The sequence below is a fragment of the Moschus berezovskii genome, chromosome 22 (genome assembly GCF_049115385.1).
Source record: "Moschus berezovskii isolate FMDL1 chromosome 22, NW_MosBer_1.0, whole genome shotgun sequence".
NCBI lineage: Eukaryota > Metazoa > Chordata > Mammalia > Artiodactyla > Moschidae > Moschus > Moschus berezovskii.
Genome location: NC_142481.1, coordinates 27,250,988 through 27,271,761, shown reverse-complemented (window position 1 = coordinate 27,271,761; position 20,774 = coordinate 27,250,988).

Below are 20,774 nucleotides of genomic sequence, written 5' to 3'. Positions count from 1 at the left end.
TGTGATGATACATTGCCTTATTGTCTCCAACACATCTAGGTTGGATGAGTTAGCATGGTGTTTTTTGTTATGGTGTTTTTTGTTTTTTTGTTTAGCCATGCCATGCAGCATGCGAGATCTTAGTTCCCCAGCCAGGGGTTGAACCTGGGCCCCCTGCAGTGGAAGCACAGAGCCTTAACCACTGGACACCACCAGGGAAGTCTCATGTTAGCATGGGTTTATGGACAGGGAGGTCTGGCATGCTGCAGTCCATGGGGTTGCGAAAAGTCAGACACGACTCTGCGACTGAACTGAACTGACTGAGGCTCACTGTCACCCATGGGCACTAGTGATTCTAGTATTTTGCCCATAACAGTGTTAAAATAAATTCCCTGGAACATCCATCTCTGCAGACGCCTCAACGGCAGTCCTCCAACACCTGCAGAGAAGTGAGAGGGGCCATGGTCCTGGTTGGGATCGAGGCTGCCTGATTCTGAGTGAAGGTCCAGGATGATGCGTTGGTGCTGAAAGGACCCCTCAGGCTCATTCTGTTAAATGATTTCACCTCCAGACTTAAAGCCAAAGTTGCAGAACCCTGCTGCTGCTGCTGAGTCATTTCAGTCGTGTCCAACTCTGTGTGATCCCATAGATGGAAGCCCACCAGGCTCCCCCATCCCTGGGATTCTCCAGGCAAGAACACTGGAGTGGGTTGCCATTTCCTTCTCCATGCAGAACCCTAGTCTAACCAAAAAAAAGATAAAACCATGGGAAGAAGGGATCGGTTTGCTTGGAGACTGGCCTTTGGCCGTGTCCTCCCAATGTTTCTCCTTAAGAACCCAAATGCAGAGCATTTTGAAAATCTGCCCCTGTCATTTTTCAGATGGGAAAAGATAGAGGTTCCAAAACCAGGCACTCCCCAAGATCCCTCCAGTGGAGCTCAGATGGGCAGACCCCAAGGCTCACTTCTCACCATGCATTTTCCCTGGTACCTGACCTGACCATCTTTTTTTTTCCTCTCAGAAAGGCTGCCGATAGGACCTGTATCGCCAGGCAGGCTTTGCCCCAGGCCTGGAGGGGCCCAAAGGGATGGCTGTCATCCCTGAAAGGTTGGCAAGTAGCCGAGGCCTCGAATTCCTGGCTTCCTATGGTCCTAGACATGGACCTTCCTAACCACAGGCCCACACAGGGATGCAGCAAGAAGACCCAGGTAGGGAAATGCTGAGGGCTGGCCAGTAAGGACGGGGCCCTGAGGTCAGCCAGGCAGCAGTCCTGTCATTGAAAGGGTGGGGCGGTCACCCTGGGAAGCTTCTCGGGCAGCCCACACCCTGCGTGTTCAGTTCCAGACTCACTGGGGGCCCCAGGCCTTGTGGCTAAAGGCAGAGCCTACGTCTCTCCTCCCAGTACAATACTCCCATCAGGGAGGCATGATTCAAGGCACAGGTTTATATCCCAGCACCTCTAGGAGTGACCCCCTAGGCTGATCACTTAACCTTTCTGTGCCTCACTTTTTATCGACTGGAAGATGTAGGAGTGAGTTAATATCTGGAAAGTGCTTAGAAGGGTGTCTGGCACTGGAGTAGGTGGTGTTCTCATCACTACAGTGGTGGTAGTTGAGTTACTGACAGGGCCAGTTATCTCCACACTCACACCTTGGATGAAAACCGCCCTTCCTGACCACAGAAGACTTCAGCCATAGCTGTTACTTCCCTGGAGGCACTTCCCCTATGCAGCCAGCAGAGGGCACCATTCACTCAAACCACAGCATGGCCAGCGCCACTCAACCTGGTCACTGAGAGGGAACTGGGGGTAGAACAGTCACACGGGCTACCATGTGGCAGGAACTGCCTCGGACACTGTGATGGTGATAGTGATGATGAGAATGGTGGTGGCGGTCACTGTTTATTGGGCGATGACTGGCCAGGCCCTTCACATGCGTGAAGTCAGTTATGTACATTCTGTCACCAGCAACCATGTGGGGTTTTCTTTTTTAAAGGAAATTGAGCATCAGAGAGATTCACGAACATACAGAGCCAGGAAGTGACAGTTTTGGGGTCCAGGTCCCCTTGATTCCCTAGTATTACAGGCACTTTTTTTAACTAATAAGAAAAAAACTATCAACTTCATTGGGAGTATGAGCACAGGCAGGCAGTGGAGGAGACCCTTCAGATATGGCATAGCCTCCCCTCCCGCTCCCACCATGGCAGAGTTGGCCATACCTGATCCTGAGACTCTAAAGTCCTGACACAGAAAAGCCACAGCATTTCCAACTGCTTCTGGGGCATGTGGGACATCACCCCAGGACTTTTTTATTCATTAATCTAACAACTATTTATTGAATGTGTGTTCTGTGCCAGGCATTGTTCTAGGTTGCAGGGAATACAGAAATGCAGAAAATGAAAAAGTTCAGTCCTAATATATGGGGGCAGGGAGTGGCACTGGGGGAAAAATGTGTGTAGGCTCCACATTTGAAAAGCCCCTGATGCTGGGAAAGATTGAAGCTGGGAGGAGAAGGGGACGACAGAGGATGAGATGGTTAGATGGCATCACCGACTCAATGGACATGAGTTTGAGTAAACACTCGGAGTTTGTGATGGACAGGGAGGCCTGGCATGCTGCAGTCTATGGGGTCGCAAAGAGTCGGACACGAGTGAGCAATTGAACTGAACTGAGGATCCACATACTATATAAGTTGAGGTCATAAACTGTTAAATAAAGGATCCTCTCTTCCTACATGGACAAGCATGTCTTCATAGCTATCTGGAAGACCAGGTTTTAGTCTGGATTCCCAGACACCTAGGGTACTAGATAGGCAGAGTTAGCCCCCAGCCCAGGAGTGGCAGTCAGCCTGCCACTCTCCCCACCCCAGGCTCCATCCTATACCATGGGGGTCCTTGTACACGTGTGTGTGTGTGTACATATTCCTCAGCCCACGTGTCCAAGTTCAGTCCATTGATCTAGACAAGTAGCCTTCCACTGACCTTGGGCCTGGGAGTACACCCGTGCTGTGCTGGCTTCCCTCAGGACAGATGTGGGGAGGGCCTGGGACCATTTGTGCCTGGCAGGGTGGGAGACACAGGGTCTAGGAGTCGCAGCTCCATAGCTCCTTAGGAAGGGCAGGAGGCCCAGAGCAGGGCCTTCCTGCCCAGCCTAAGGGCCATCCTGCTGACATTCAGTGAGAGACAGACTGTAAACAAGATGAATTGGTAAAATAGAACAGTGAAAGGTGAGGCCATAGAGGAGGTAAAGCTGGGATCAGTTCAGTTCAGTTGCTCAGTCGTGTCCGACTCTTTGCAACCCCACGGACTGCAGCATGCCAGGCTTCCCTGTCCATCACCAACTCCCTGGGATGGGTATAGGAAATAAGGGGCTGGAATGAGGGTTTGATTCTAGTAGTCAGGAAAGGCTTTGCTGAGAAGGGGGCATTTGAGCAAAGAATGAAGAATACTGGGGAACAAGTATGCAGCTATGTGTAGGAAAAGTTACAAATACTAAGGCCCTGAGGCCGGAGTGCTAGGGGAACTTCAGCTGAGTCTCTCAGGGAGTCTGCTGGAGCAGAGGGAGGAGCAAGAACGCATTGCGAGATGAGATTGGAAGGGTACAAAGTGGGTCCCAGGTGCCCAGTCCTGAGCCGCCACCTCCACACCCAGCCTGCAGGCTGAGATGAAGGCAGGGCCTGATCCCAGCAGCCCTGGAAAAGCCAACTCAGCAGCCTCGCCTCCATCCCAGAGTTGGCGAAACCTGATTCCTCCTCTGCTCCATTCTCAGTCACCGAGAAGGCGGCCTGGACCTGTCCAGGCCTGCGGGCAGCTGCAGAGTTGGCAGGCTGGAGCGGCAAGATTCTTCTCTGTCGGGGGCCCCTGGAATGAGGGAAAGGAGCTGTCACAAAGAAGCCCAGGGTCTGGGGGCACAAAGCCGTGGTGAAGAATAGAGCCCCAAGAGGTCACAGAGGCGAGGGTGTGGCTCACCAGCCTCCTTTCTGCCCAGACCACACCTCTCCCCAAGGACTAACAGCAGGCCAGTGTGAGGCGATATGTGAAAAGCACTCAGTGCTCTGCCAGACAGGCAGTGGGGCTCAGTAACTGGTAACCGCCACCATCACTGTTGTTGTTGCTTGTTGTTAGACCTTCTGCAAGTCCGGGTGGAGTCCAGCCCTCAGCTGCCTCAGCATTCCTGTGCCCACTGCCCAGCACGCGGCAGGGGTGTGACGGGCCTGGAGAGGAATCTGAGAGGGGATGGGTGGGTCAGGAATGCCCGGGCTCGCTTCCATCCATTCCCATCCCCACTGCCTTCCAGTAAACCAGGGCCAGCCGACAGGGCAGCGGAGGGCAGGCCTCTTGTCACCCTGGAGCCTGACAACTCAGGGCTTCCGGTGAGGCAATGCTAAGTAATTTCGGGAATTACTGCCTTTAGAGCAGCTGTGAGTTATGCGCCCGTACCATGTGTAAGACGATACCCTGACGTTTCACTGCAAATCAAAACCAGAGTTTTAAAATGGCCCAGCAGGCTCTGCAGGATCTGACCCCATAGCCCTGGGACCTCTCCTCCTACTGCTATCACCTCACTCCTACCACTGTTCCGTCTAGTCAGCCTCCTGTTCTTCTCAGGATCGTGCAGGCTGGTTCCCACCTTGGGGCCTTTGCACTTGCTGTGCCCTCCGCCTGGCATGCCTGTCACCCTGGGTATCATGGCTCCTCACCTCCTTCAGGCATCACCCAAAGGTCCACCGGTTAGAGATTCTGTCCCACTTCAGAAGTGCAACCCTGCCCCCACCCACCACACCTTATTTTTCCATAGTATTTATTACTTCTCACTGTACTGTGCTATGGGGCTTCCCTGGTGGCTCAGATGGTAAGGAATCTGCCTGCAATACAGGAGACCCAGGTTTGATCCCTGGGTTGGAAAAATTCCCTGGAAAAAGAGAATGGCTACCCACTCCAGTATTTTTGACCAGAGAATCCCATGGACAGAGAAAATATATTTTATCCATCTGTCTTCTGCCCTCCCAAACCCCCATTTAATATAAGCTCCATGAGAACAGGGATTTTTATTTCTTTTTTTCACGCTACATCTCCAGCCCGTGGAATAGTTCCTGGAACATTGTAGGTATTCAATAAATGTTTGTCAAATAAAGGAATAAAGGTGCCTTACAGCCCTCAAGGAAGGTTTTATAAACTCCCTCCCCGACCATGTGGCAGGCAGGATCTTAATTTCCTGACCAGGGATGGAACCCATGCCCCCTGCACTGGAAGTGTGGACTCATGACCACTGGACCACCCAAGAAGTCCTCTATAATTTCCCTTTTGGAAGTGAGGAAGCTGAGGCCCAGGGAGGCAAGGTAAGTCACCCATGGTCATGCCCAGATGGTAAGCAGCAGAGCTGAGAGAATCCAGGGATGCCACTTGTAACATGGCTTTTTTTTTTTAAACATCTTATTTAACCCTGCAGCAGTCTTGGGGTGGTTATGCTCATTCCGCCCTACAGACTGAGTCTAGAGAGAGGTGGAGGTGAAAGATGGCGCTGGTTCTGTCTGTTGTGACCAAGTCATAGAGTATAGGCTTCGGGCCTGTGTGGGATGTGAGAGGGTGTTGGGTGATGCGTGAGCAAGGTATTAAAGTCTTAATGTGATCCTGAATCATACACAGAGAAAGTCGCTCCATTTTCAGTTTTCTTTCGATCTTTTTTCTGCTGGGGTCAAGAAGAGTGTCCTCTTTTTTGTGCTCAGCAAGTCTTCCATGACTTTAACCTTTATGGTTCTCTTTCTTAACCAGAGAAGCAAGGCCTGGAAATTAATGACACTGTTCCATCATCGTTGTGTTTATTTTCACTTTAGTTATGGCAAAGGATGCTGGGTTTTCATTTACAATACTGTTAGTTTTTCATTTAAGTTTTTTCTAAGTTTTAAATAGTGAGTCCATTTAAAGAAACAGTGTTAAGTAAAGACTGGTGAAGGTGGGACTCGGCTATGCCGTAAACATGTGTACAAGTGTACACATGCGCAGGAAGGTGGCACTTCAAAGAAGGAAGCTCCAAAACTGAAATCCACGCTCTGCTTTTTTATCTTATATGTTCTTTCAAAGAGTATCACTTTCTTTGTTGAGGAGGGCATGGGGGGAAATTTACAATCCAGAATACAAAAGAAGAATTAAGTGCTAATCTGAGCGGTAATAGTTGCCTACACTTCAGAGAAGAGTGGGAGGGAACTTTAGGGGCTGGAGAAATCTGAGAAGACTCCTGCAGGAGGAGGCTCTTTAGATTTTGTCCTTCAAGGATACACGGGAGTTGGATGAAGAGGCTGAAACGAAGGAGAGGGCCATGCTTTCCTTTGCCATTGACTTGTACAGGTGAGAAAACTGAGGCGTAGAGAGGAATGGCGAGGAGAGCCCAGTCTGGCTCAGGCCTCAGGTTTGTTCCTGAGAACCCAATGAAGTAGGAAATAAACTAAGTCAAGCTGGGAGGGATGGGGATAACAAGAGAAGAAGCTCTGGGCCTGAGAGGCGATGAAGAGCCACAGTGAACTTTGGATAAGGGAGAAGCTGCCAAGACTAGAAGATAGCTGAGCAGAGTGCATAAGAGTGTGAGCCCTGAAGCCCCAGAGCCTGGGTTCAAGTCATTCTCTGCCATTTGTGACAAGTTATCCGTTTCTTTGCCTGTAAGATGGGGATGATAGGAATACCTACCTCACAGAGCTGGTGCAACAATCAAATAATTTAATTCATGTAACACACTTAGAGCAGCACTTAGCACATAGAAATACGTGGTAAATATTAACCTTATAGTTAATGTTACTACTATTATTGTTGTTTTATTAACTATAAAGTGAGCTAGAAAAAAGAGATTAGAGTCAGGGAGGCTGATCTAAAGGCTGCCTGCCACCTCTGTGCCTCAGTTTCCCCATCTGAATCAGCTGCTTACTGGGGTTCTCCTCACCAGCTCCTTGGTTTGAGAGCCCATGGAGTGCTGAAAAGAACCACTGCTAGAACTTGGTACCTGCCTCAAATATTTATTGGACCCCTACTGAGTGCCAGGCCCTGGGGATACATGGAAAAACAGGACAGCCCCACCCTGTGCATCCCTTATAAAGCTCCAGACTGAGGGAGGAGACCCGGACGAACCAGGCAATTACAGGGTAGTTGATCTTAGTCTGACCTGATGTAGAGTCAGGGAGGCTTCCTGGAAGAGAGGACATCCAAGCTGAGACCTGAGGGCTGCTCAGGAGTTTGCTGTGGACTGGAGAAGGAGATCAGGAGGAGCAGCGTGTGCTCAGCAGGGGACAGGCATGACCAAATTGATACTCTAGAATGATCCCTCATGAGCGTGTTCTAGACAGACACATGTTCACATGCAAAATTCCAGGTGGACAAGGCCATTCACTGTTGTTGCACTGTCTGTAAGAGCAGAAGATTGGTCGCAGCTCTTAGTCCATCAGTGAGTGACTGCATAAATAAACTGTGTCACGCTCACTGCATGGAGATCAGGAGACAGGAAGAACCAGACAATTACAGGGCTGGTGATCTTAGTCTGACCTGATGTGGAGTCAGGGAAGGTTTCTACAACTGAAAACAAAAAAGAAAAAGAAAGCTCTTTAATGCACAAATGTGCAAAGATCCATAAGATATCTTATCAAGTGAAAAAACAAGTTGGAGAACAATGTGGAATGTGTGCTACCTTTTGTATAAAAAATGAGGAAAATAGACTACATGAATTTTTTCTGTAAATCTGCAGAGAGAAACTGTAGTACAGCCCCGTGCAATAGAATTTTTTTCTGATGATGAAAATGTTCTATATTTTAGCTGACTAACACAGCAGCCACTAGCCACGGATGATACTTGAATTGTGGCTAGTGTGACCAAGGAACATAATTTTTAACTTAATTATTAAATTTAAATCTACTAGCCACATGTGGCTAGTAGCCACAAAATTGGACTGCACAGCTCTAGAAAAATATAAAGAAACTCCTAACAGTAGTTAGTTAACTGCTGGGAGAGGGCTGGGAATTAATTAGGTGGATGGCTGACAGGAGTGGGAGGGACACTTGTACTTCATACCTTTTTTGTGTTGTGTGATTTTTTTTTTTTTTGTTTGGTTGGTTGGTTTGGTTTGATTTTTTTTTGGCTACACAGTGTAGCATGCGGGATCTTAGTTCCCCAACCAGGGGTTGAACCTGTGCCCCCTTCATTGGGAGTGCAGAGTCTTAACCACTGGACCACCAGGGAAGTCCTCCTGTTATTTTTAAACTAGTTGAATGCCTTACCCATCTCAAAAGTTAGATTTAAAAAACTGAAAGTGAGGAATGAGGCAGCGAGGCAGAGCCCTTGGGCTACCTGTGTGGAGAATGAACTGGAGAGGGAGAAAGAGGAAAAGGGGAGAGCTGATGTGTCAGTCAGGATGCTGGCAAGAAACAGAGACAAACTCAGAAGATCAAGTGCGCAGAGTTGGTGCAGGTACTGTTCACAGTGCAGTGGGCAGGGTTGCAAGGTTTCTTAAGCTCAGCACTGTTGACTTGTGGGAGGGATAGTTCTTTGTCGAGGGGTGGGGTAGGGGCTGTTCTGTGCATTTTAAGATGTTCAGCCGAATCCCTGGCCTCTCCCATTAGATACCACTGGAGCCCCTCCCCACTGTGACAACCAAAAACCTCTCTCAGCATTGCCAGATGTTCCCAGGGAGGGGCACAGTCATCCCTGGTTGAGAATCATTGGGCTCCATCACCAGTGTGGGATAGCTGGACACCCCTGGGACTAGCAGATGGGAAGCCATCACCACCCTTAGGTCTGATGGGACACAGGACAAGGGGAGGAAATGACTTTTCACACCCCAGTGAGAGCTGGAGCCACAGTAGAGGGTCCGCATGACAGGAGCTGTGGCCATAGGTGGTAGAATGCAGCCACTGCCAAACCTCAGCTGGCAGGGACAGGAGATGGGAGTCTGAACTCCCTCTCCTCCCAGCCCCATCTCTCATGGGTTCCTTGCTGGCAGCCAGAAGGCAAGGATCTGGGGCTGGTGCTGCCCATACAGACAGGTCGGGCTTCTGGAGCACAAAGCAGGGGTGGAAACAAGGAGAGTGCATTTGTGGGCAAAGGGGAACCAGCGAGCATACAAGGCATTGTTGTTGTCTGATTAGGGGTGGAGGTGGCTGGGACAAAGGTAGGGGGGTAGGGGGATAGAAGTGGGTAGAGGGAATTCCCTGGCGGTCCAGCAGTTCGGACTCCGCACTTTCCCTGTTAAGGGTGTGGGATTTGATCCATGGTTGGGAAACTAAGATTCCGCAACCTGCATGGCACAGCCAAAGAAAAAAGAAATGGGTAGATTCAGGGATCTTTGGAAGGATTCCATGGCTGATCAGATGTAGGCAGTGAACAAGAGGAAGGCATTAAGGACATGATATTCAGGTTTCTGCCCTGGACAGCTGGGTTGATAATGGTGCCATTTACTGAAATGAAGACAAGCCAAGGAGCAGGTCAGAGAAGGGCAATGGTGAGTTTTGTTCTAAACTTGCCTGTATTTTTGAGCACTTTGAGGTGCCTATTGGACATGGAAGTGGAAATGTTCAGGTGCGGTAGGGTTCTACAGGTATGGGGTTCTGGAGAGGGGTCTGGGCTGCCTGCAGGCCAGGGGACCCTGGAAGGTAGGGGGCCTTGGTGCCAGCTTTGCAGCATCTGTTCTGCTTCCTTCTAGAGATGGCAGAGGGAAGTCGCCACCAGCTGGAGAGGAAGGAAGAGGAAGAGTGAAGGAGAAGTGGTGACCCCTTATCATGAAGGGAACCCACATCCTGTACTTTATATTCCTCTTCTCCTCCCATGGGTGGTTTACTGGAGAGAAGTAAAAGCTGAGGGGCGAGGCCTGAGCACAGGCCATGAAAGAAAGAGCTTCAGGGCCCTTGTGTATGTTTCATGAGCTGCCAGACAGTTGTGGGTGGTGGGGAGGAAGAGGAATAAGTCACCCCATTGACCCCCGGTGCTTCCTGGAAGCTGGGGATGGAAGAAGCTGCGAGCCACTGGACCTGGGGTCCTGAAGCTGTGAGAGCATCCTGTCTAGGACAACCCCATGAGAGAGGTTTCAAACAAGAGCAGTTGAATCCCTGTGGATGACATGTGGCCAATGAGAACTCCAGAAGGAAATGGTAATCAGTAAAGCTTATCAGCAGCAACAACCCCTCATCTTAAGAAATTTCTTGGGAATTTTTGAGAATTCCCTGGTGGTCCCATGGTTCAGGCCCAGCACTTTCACTGAACCCAGGTCCATGCTTTCATTGCCATGGACCTGGGTTCAGTCCTTGCTCAGAGAACTAAGACCCCACAGCTATGCAGTCCAGACAAAAAAACAAAACCAAAAAACTTTCTTAAGAAAGTTTTTAAAAGCCAGGTAGTATACAGAGTGCTTCCTTTTATCCCGTGCTAGTCAGGTGGCCAAGACAATGGAATCTTTTTAAGATACAGATCCAATAACATTCATTGTGCCATATGAGGAGGCTGTTTTTACACTCGTTTGACAAGAAAATCAGAGTTAATGAAGGTACGAAACTTGGCTGGGCCTCTAGTTCCAAGGTTCATCCTCAGTCCCACCTCCAGGCCCAGCGCATTAGCCTCCCTTCCAGGCCATCTTCCTCCTCCCTCTGCCCCTGGCCCCGCCACTCCCTCTGGGCCAGATTCTCCCCTTCCTCCTCCTCCTGAGATCTCCCCACCCTTTAGTCCCTCCTCTCCCTCTATGTCTGTATGGAAACAAAAGTCAAGATTGGTTTTGGTAGACTGCACTTTACCATCCTTGGGAATTATTTTAAATGTTGATCTCATGTATTGTTTCCGTTAAGGAAAAAACAATAAAAGCAAGTCATTTCACTTTAATATGTCGCTCTATTTCCCCCTAGTAACTCCATTGACCCTCATCCTAATCAACAAGCATATTGAGTTACTATTGCTCCTGCCGCCTGGGGTCAGGAGCAGGTTTATTTTTCCAGTGATATTAGACAGCTCGGCTCAAGAGTCACCAGGGAATAACTTCAGGGGTTTGGATTGTAAGTGTTTCAGAGAGCTGCTTATACACGTGCCGCTGCCCTCCCGTCCTCTTCCACGGGCTCTCTGTGCCCACCCGTTTTGTGGCTTAGACAATTGCAGTGGCCCTTGAGCGGTGCTGCCTCCCAGGACTCCTCCCCCATCTGTGCCAGGGTCACCTTCCCAGAACACAGATCTCATCACGTCCCTTCTCTGATTAAAGACTTCTGTTCCGTTCCCATGACCTACTAGACGAAGTCCAAGTAGTATGTCATGTGATGGCCTCCAAACCCTGGCCTCAATTGACCTTACAGCCTTAATCCTGCCCACCCCTCACCTCTCCCCCGGTCCAGGCCCCACAAATCATCTTTTTAGGATGCTGGCTTTCCCATTGCCTCACCTTTGCTTGGGCCTTTTTCCCCTATCAGGAGTGCCTTATTTCTCCTCAATTTCGCAGCCCCCCGCCCCATCCCCCAAATCTGATCAATTTGTGCAAGCATTTCCTCTGCAAAGCCTTTCACAATCCTGGAGTCTCAGAATTAGTTGCTCCCTTGACACTGTGTTCCTTCCTCTAGTAGATTTCATCAGAGTCCTGCGCTTGTACTAGGCTTCATGTTCCACTCTCCAATTAGAGAGTAAGCTTACTGAGGGTCTCTGCCTGATCATCTCCAGCCCGCACTCACCCCTGGCAGTGAATGCAATACCTGGGACCAGGCTGATGCTGAGAAATTGCTGACTTAAAATCCAAGACCTTCTCTGAATCCCATCTTTCCGATTCCTGGCTGGTCCCTCGTCTCTCAAAGCTACTTTGCCTCTCCTTTAGCCTACAAATGACTTGGTTATTGCCCTAATGACACTTCTTCCAGGAAGTCTTCCAGGTTTGGCATCTACCTTAATGTACTCATCACCCTGAATTGTAAAAGCTTCCGTCTCCCCCACCAGTCTGAGGATGCCTTGAGGGGAGGGGGTGTGAGTCTAGCCAAGGGCAGGTACCTAGGGGTAGTTCATAATTATAGAGCACTTTCCACACCAAGTGTTCGCTTTTGTTTGTTTGTTTTTTTTCTGGCTGCGCTGGGTCTTTGTTGGGGCACAAGGGCTTTCTCTAACTGTGGTACAAAGGCTTATCATTGCAGTGTCCAGGCTTCTCTAGCTGTGCTGTGCAGGCTCTTGAGCACTAACTCAGTAGTTGTGGTACACAGGCTTAGTTGCTCTGCAGCTTGTGGGATCATCCTGGACCAGGGATCGAACCCATGTCACCTGCATTGGAAGGCAGATTCTTTACCACTGGACCACCAGGGAAGTCCAACCAAGTGTGTTTTGAATATTTTATGTATATAAGCTCATTTATGTGTCAAAACAGACGTGAGCTAGGTAGCATTAGCCCCAATTTTAGGGGAGGGCAAACTTAAACTAGAGAGATTGTAAACTTGCCCAGAGTCACAGCTAGGAAGCAGAGGAACAAAGGTTTTAACCCAGGCCATCTGACTCTCATGCAAACTTCTCCCCATGGCACATTATTAATTGTATAATTTAGTGACCAGAAGCGGGGTATGGCACTAAGGAGCCGGGCACACCCTGGGCTCCTGCTCATCTTCCCTCAGGAGACAGTCCCACACCAGTCCCAGAGAGTTGCCCAAATGCAAGGGTAAGATCTGTGCTAATAAATCATTCTCGGTGAATTGCATTTTAATAAAGACTCATTGTTCTCCTCTGTCCAGGGAGCCGCCCCATTTCCTGCTGCCCCACAGGGAGGTCCTGGGAATGGTTAACAGGGCTTTGCTGTTGAATAACCTCTGGGGTAGCTTCAGTAACAAAAGACCTCACAGCACCAGGCCAGCTGCCAGACCTCTCTCCTTGCTGGTGGGCACAATATATGGCTCAAAATCCTGAAATATGCACATCATTTTTGACCCAGTAACTCCACTTGGAGAAACTTACCCTAAAGACCTCTCTATACAATTCATCAAAGTCATGTATATAAAGGAGTTCCCCATAACACTGTTTATGAGAATAAACATTGCGAGGAGGGGGCGCGGAAAACCTAGGTCTGTCAAAAAGGGAATTAGTTTAATAAAATATAGGCATCTTAAGTAGTGGAAAATTATGCAGCCATTAAAATGCTATTAGAAATCTATGTTTATTGATGTGGTAGGTTGTCCATGAACTGCTGTTGAGTAAAAACACAGTTACTCTATAGCATAGGTAGAGAAAGGTTGTTTATTTCTGAGGGAAACACAAGACAGTGGTAACAGTATTTGTCTTTAGGGAGGGGAATGGAGTGGCTGGGGCCCAGAGAGGAAGAATTCCTTTTTAATTTTTAACACACCTCATATGCTCAAAATTAGATGAATCATAATCCTGGATTCATGATATATTTGTATCATTGGTCTGTGCCTGCCCAGTTTTCAATTTGATTAATTGATTACGTTTTTAAATTTTTTTTATTTATTTATGGCTGTGCTGAATCTTCATTGCTGTACTTGGGCTTTCTCTAGTTGTGGCGAGCACAGGGGCTACCCTTCATTGTGGAGCACAAGCTCTAGGTACATACACTTCAGTAGTTGCGGTGCATGGGCTTAGTTGCTCCACAGCATGTGAGATCTTTCCCGACCAGGGATTGAACCCATGTCCCTTGCATTGGCAGGCGGATTCTTAATGATTTTACCATTAGAGAGGCCTATTGATTCATTGATCATTTATTTTATTTTTTGATCATTTATTTTTAACTCTCCACCCAACCCAGGGGATAGAAGGACAGTATACATGGATCCTTCTCTGTCCCAAGGTCTCTACATCCCCCAAAAGGTAACCCAATCTTCTGATGTTTGTACTTTTCTTTGCTTGCTCCCTCTGTATAGTTGATACATGTGTACTTATGATCTGAATAATATATTGTGTACTTGGAGTTGTTTCTAATCTTTATAAGAAGAATATCATGCTGTATGGAATCTTTTGGAGCTAGTCTTTCCACTCAACATCATACTAGAAAGATTCATTCATGCTGTTTTGTGTAGCTGCAGTCCGTTTTTTTCATTGCTCTGTATCCATCCATTTTATGAATGTATTGCATTTTGAGGGCCTTCCCTGATATCTCAGTTGGTAAAGAATCCACCTGCAATACAGGAGACCCAGATTCAATTCCTGGGTCAGGAAGATCCACTGGAGAAGGGATAGGCTACCCACTCCAGTATTCTTGGGCTTCCCTTGTGGCTCAGCTTTTAAAGAATCTGCCTGCAATGCGGGAGACCTGGGTTGGATCCCTGGGTTGGGAAGGTCCCCTAGAGAAGGGAAAGGCTACCCACTCCAGTATGCTGACCTAGAAAATTCCATGGACTCTATAGTCCATGGGTTTGCAAAGAGTCGAACATGACTGTGCGACTTTCACCACTGCATTTTGAAAATCCATTATCCTGTCAATGGACATCTGGATTTCTCCAGATTTTTGCTATGATGAACGATGCATCTTTGAATATTCTTGTATGAGTATCCTGCTGCACAGATCGCTGCTGTTTTCTCTGGTTAAAGGCTGAGGACTGGGTGCTCTGTGGTGTGGGGCTTGTGCGTGTTCAGTTTTAGTGGACTTGACAAGTACATTCTCACCAGCACATCAAAGGGACGCAGTTAAGACCTGTTCTCTGATACCCCACGTCTAGTTGGGCTTTCTAACTTCGGCAATAGAATGAAGGGGAGGCTTATTTCTCAATATTTACCCTTTCATTCCTTTGAAACTTTGTATCAGGTATATGTGTTATGTTCTCAGATAAATAAGTAAAATGCAATTTATATGTTTGTCTGAAGAGACAGAGGTTGGATATAGCTCAAAATGTCAGCTATGATTAACTCTAGGGTAACAGATGATCTTTAATTTTTCTTATTTTTGCTTGTCTTTACATTAATTTTTTCTACTGAGGCTATTTACTAGTTGTATAATTTTTGTAAAGAAATAAGGAAGATGTGTGGTGCTCCATATCAGTCATTGAGTAAATACAAATTAAAACCACAATAAGATATCACTACACGGCTAAAACTTAAGAGTGCCCACCCAGGTGTGGGGCCTGCGTGGAGCAACTGGACCTCTAATGCACTGCTGACGGCATTACAGTATGGCATAGTCACTTTGGAGAAAACAGTTTGGCGATTTCTTGGAAAGTTAAACATATGGTAACCATCTGATTTGGTGATTCTATTCATAGATATTTACCCAAGAAAAATAAAAACATGTGTCCACATAAAGACATCTGAATATTCCCAGCAGTTTTATTCATAATAACCCATAACTGGAAATAGCCCAAATGCCCATTAACTGGTAAATGGATAAACAATTTGTGGTAACCATACAGTGGAATACTGCTAAGCAAAAATGTATATATGTACAACATAGATGCATCTCAAAAGTATTTCTGGAAAAGGCAGAACTGTCGAGACAGAAAAGAGCTCAGTGGCTGGAGGGACTAGAGGTGGACAGAGAGATTGTCCACAAAGGGCACAGGGGAGTTTTTGGCATGATAGAAGCTGTCCTATATCTTGAGTTGGGGGGGTCGATAAATAACTGTATATGTTTATCAAAAATCACGAAATTTCACACCAGGAGGAGTGAATTTTACTATATGTAGAACATACTTCAGTGTTCAAAGATAGGTGCCCTTCTACAAGGCTGGATCACAGCTTCATTGTGGCGAATGGGGCTTGTGTAACTCAAAAGCTATGAGCCACGCCTTGCAGGGCCACCCAAGACAGATGGGTCATGGTGAAGAGTTCTGACAAAATGTGGTCTACTGGAGGAGGGGATGCCAAACCATTCCAGTTTTCTTGCCATGAGAATCCCATGAACAGTATGAAAAGGCAAAAGGGTATGACACCAGAAGCTGAGCTACCCAGGTTAGAAGGTGTCTGATATGCTGCCGAGGTAGAGCAGAGGATAATAATTACTGACAGCTCCAGAAAAATGAAGTGGCTGGGCCAAAGTGGAAATGGCACTCAGTTGTGGATGTGTCTGGTGGTGAAAGTGAAGTCTGATGCTGTCAAGAGCAATATTGCATAGGAACCTGGGATGTTAGGTCCATGAATCAAATAAATTGGATGTGGTCAAGCAGTAGATGGCAAGAGTGAACACTGACATCTTAGAAATCAGTGAACTAAAAACAGAGGGAAAAGGTTTATGCAAAGAAAAAGAAAGAAGGCTTGAGATCTGTGGATTCTGAGCAGTGAGAAAAGGGGATTTCCCTTGCTTTCCCTGGCATCAACAGTTTGTAGAACCTCCTTAAAGTTTGAGGCCTGATGCCTGAAGCTCTGTCTCTGACTTGCTGGTGATCTTGAGCAAGTACCTTCCCCTCCTGAAAACTCAGTTGTCTTTTTCCCCGGAGAGGGGGAAGAATGCTCTGATAACCTCCAAAAAATGCACAAATATCTCCTGAGGTCTGATTCTCTGAAGGCTACCCACAAAGTGTTACAGATGTTCTTTTCAAATAACAAAAATGTTTTTAAAAAGTTCTTCATGGAGCATTTAGAAGTATTTAGTGTTTTGCAGGTATCAATTCACTTAACTCTCACACCATTCCTAAGAGGAAAGAGTCATTTTTACCTCCATTTTATTAAGAAGGAAACCTAGGCACCTAGAGATTACCAAGATCAGCACAGGTCAGTATCCCTGGACTTGAACCCAGCCTTCTCCTGCCAGGGCCCAAGCTCTTATCCATCACACAACATCAAATGATGTTTCTTAGGTGAGATTTATAACATCATCAGTGTCCAAGTCAGAAAAGACTGTGCTTTTATCCAGTTCAGTTTTTCAACTGTAGGTCTCCAGAAGTTAGTGAGACTTCAAATCTATTCGTTGGGTCAGGATTGCATTTTTTAAAAAATGAAAAAGGGTAAAATAGAATAAAACAGAAGAAAATAGAATATATCAGAGTATATTGCACACAGGAAAGTGAGTGGTATCTTGTGAAAATTTCAATTTCAGTGTGTGTATGTCCCAGCACAATATAAATGGGGGCTCTGGTTGGAAAAGTCTGAGTAACACTGGCTAATCTGATCTGTTTTAATCTGTTTTTAATCTCAGTCTCAGGTTGAGACTGAGGCTCAGGAGGGGAAGCTAACCACCCAAGGTCACACAGCCAGACTAGATTCTGGTAGTCTTTGCTCCCATGGCACTAGCCGATCATTCATTCATTCATTCAGTAGTTATTTACCTTGGCCTGCTTTGATCAGGCTCCACAGTGAACACCAGGAATATCATGACAAACAAGCCAGACCAGGCCCTGTCCTCCAGGGGCCTCGGTCTCCTAAAAGGAATTCAAAGCAGCTGATGTGGCACATAATAGCCACCCTTTATATATATTGCTTATTCTGTGCAATATTGCTTATTCTGACACTGGTCTGAACAGGTACTAGCTCACTTGATTCCTAGACAACCCTACATGTGAGGTTCTACTGTCAGCACCAGCAAACCCATTTAATAGGTGGGGAAACTGAGGCATGGGGTCAATAACTTGCACATAACTATTAAATGGCAAAGCTCAGATCTGAGGCCAAACAGCCTGTCTCCAGAGTCTGTGTTCTTAAGCACTACCCAGTTCTGCTTTTGGCGGGGTTCTGCAGTGTAAACCACAGCCCAGCAACAAGTCTCACCAGGGACAGAGTCGGGGAAGGAGAGGCTTACAACGGGGGAGACCTTACTACAAACAGTCTCAGCATCTATCTTTGTGCTCTTGGCTTTTTAAATTTTATTTTTAAACTTTTTAAAAATTTTCGGTCACATCATGACTAAGTTCTGTCTACCAAGAGGAACGTCTGCAGGGAACCCAGCCTCCAACCCCAGCCCCAGCAGGCACAGGCCAAAACTTGGAATTAAGAAGAAGGGAAGTGGTTTTGGGGGCTCCAAGCTGGACTGGAGCTCCCTGGCTGGCTCTAGAAAGGTGGAGCTCTGCAGAGGGGCAGGGTTCCTGCCCCAGGGAGCAGGCAACAGGCAGACCATGCCCCCCACCTTTTTGAGTTCCTTGGTCAGAGAAGACCACCCTCCCCCAGGTGAGCAGCCTCCTCCTAATGCTGAAGGATCAGGCTATAGCTTAAATGTTAGTTTCTATGTGCCTAGTATCTGTTCACTCTTCTCTAGGTGACAACACCATCATTTTTCTTTAGGGGACCACACCTCCCCTGCTATTAGTCCATGTGGCCCTAGAAGGCTGATTCCTCTTGCATCATGCCAGGGCTAGACACATGACCTGGTCTTAGCCAATCAGAACCACCTAGCTATCTTTCTGGCCACAGGCTTGGTTCCTGTCTTCACATAAGCCTAGTCAGGGCATAAAAGTGAAACCTGAGACTTTTGCTGTACCTATTGGAAAAGTATGGTACTTAGTGGCTGCTGCTGCTGCTGCTGCTAAGTCACTTCAGTCGTGTCCGACTGTGTGTGACCCCATAGACGGAAGCCCACTAGGCTCCCCCGTCCCTGGGATTCTCCAGGCAAGAACACTGGAATGGGTTGCCATTTCCTTCTCCAATGTGTGAAAGTGAAAAGTGAAAGTGAAGTTGCTCAGTCGTGTCTGACTCTTAGTGACCCCACGGACTGCAGCCTACCAGGCTCCTCCATCCATGGGATTTTCTAGGCAAGAGCTAGGATTGCTAAACTGGTGGGTTAGCAGCCTGTTTCTGCCTTGATAGAAGAATCTAAGAAGAAAATCAGCATAGAGGAAAGCAAAGACTGAGGAAGACAGATCTATAATGACATAGTTTGACCACCTGGAGCTATCCAAGCCTGAAGTCCACCCATCATGTGCTTTTTAGTATGTGAGCCCTCAAATTTTCTTTTTTTACTTAGGCACATATGTTTCTGGAGTTTCTTTAGTCTGCTTTGTAGACTCTAAAGCTCCATACAAAAGGGGCAGCCTGATACACGTGGTATTCGAATAATAGAAAAGGGGAGCCAAAAGTGAGCAGTTCTATTTATGCTATATCCAACCTGCGACTTGTAATCTGATAGGTATTTTAACCTCCCTGAGCCTTGGTTCATGTCTTTGGAAAAATGGGTTTCTTGGTGTTGCCTGGGGGATTTGCAAACTGGATGGGGTGACTCCCCTGATCCTAATTAAAATCCTTCAATGGCTCACCATTGATTGCTCTGGAGACGCAGTCCAAGCCACTGAGCGTGACTAACACGGCCCCTACCCCGAACCCTACAACACACACTCTCCTTACCTGCCTGCTGGGTCTAATCTCTGCCTCTTTCTCCTCCAGCAAAACTGAACCACCTGAAAATGCTGAGCCCTCCTCCTTTTGCCCAGGCAGGCATACTCTGGCTAATTCAACTTAAATGTCACTCCCCCAACAGAGCTTTCCCCCTGAGCCCCTGTGCCTTCTCATCATGGGCCTTGTTAATCTTGACTCATTATCACCAGGGCTATCCTCCAAGCAGGATCACTGATATGGCTATTCTAATGGTTAAAATACAGTATGGAAATTTTTCCACATCAGTTGGTAATCAGCTGCTTCCCTGAGTCCCTCAAGTGGCCCCCAAACCCCAGCCCCTCCCACGCCCCCACGCCTCCCCACCACCCAGCAACTGAAAGGGTAAAGCCTGGCACAGCAGGAGGACTGAGGACCTCATGTTGGTGTGTTGATGTGTTGACTGGTATTCATTTTTGATTGGCCTGGTTCTACCAGTTGTTAAATATTAATGTCATCCTTGCTTATTGCCTTGGATCATAAATACCTCGTTCCCTTGTCTTATTCCAGCAGACTGAAAACTCTAAGGATGGGGAGGCACCTCCCTCACCAGCAAAGCACTAGGCAACATGCTAAGTGTTTACTGAATAGAAGGATGGATTAATGAGAAAATGAATGACTGTGCTCTAAAATGTTGGAGAGTCTTTCTAGAAAATTATGGACCCTCAGTCTGAACTCTGGAGTTTTCTCTAGACTTCCGGTGAAAACCTTGCTCTTTGCCCAGGTTTTATTGCTCCACTCCTGCAGGAAGCCGTCTCTCCAACTGCCACAGTCTGACTCCTGTCTGGTCAGTTTCACCTTCCCTTCCTGCAAGACTTGTACTCTCGCTGAGACCTCCTGGGCCCGGGACAACCAAGATGCACCGCTTTCATGAACCCACGAGTAGGTGAGCACACATGTGTATACTAGACACACACACATACAGTGCTCGCTGACTCAGTCTCAAAAAGCTCAAAAATCACAGTTTTTAGAGGCAGAAGAAAACTAAAGGATCCTTCCTGTCAAGCCAACTGAGTCATTTTACAGACAAGAAACCAAGACTTGGGGAAGGAAAGAGATTTTGCTTCAAGGTCAGTTTCCTACACTGTGCTCTAGCTGCCTCCTGGAGTTTGGTATTAGGTTGGCCAAAAAAAGTTCATTCAGGCTTTTCTATAACATCTTACAAAAAAACCCGAATAAACTTTTGGGTTAGGATTAGGGTTATTGTTCAATTGCCAAATCATGATGGACTGTTCTCTACCCCATGGACTACAGCACACCAGACTTCCCTGTCCCTCACCATTTCCCGGAGTTTGCCCAAGTTCATGTCCATTGAATTGGTGATGCCATCCAGTCACCTCATCGTCTGTCTCCCCCTTCTTCTTATGCCCCCAGTCTTTCCTGGCATCAGGGTCTTTTCCAGTGAGTCACCTGTTTGCATCAGGTGGCCAAAGTATTGGAGCTTCAGCTTCAGCATCAGTTCTTCCAAAGAATATTCAGGGTTGATTTCCTTTAAGATTGACTGGTTAAGGTTAGGCCAGGCCGAATGTGGCACAGAGCGATTTTTCTGGCTGCTGGTCCTGGAGAGGGTTGACCTTGTCCACCTGG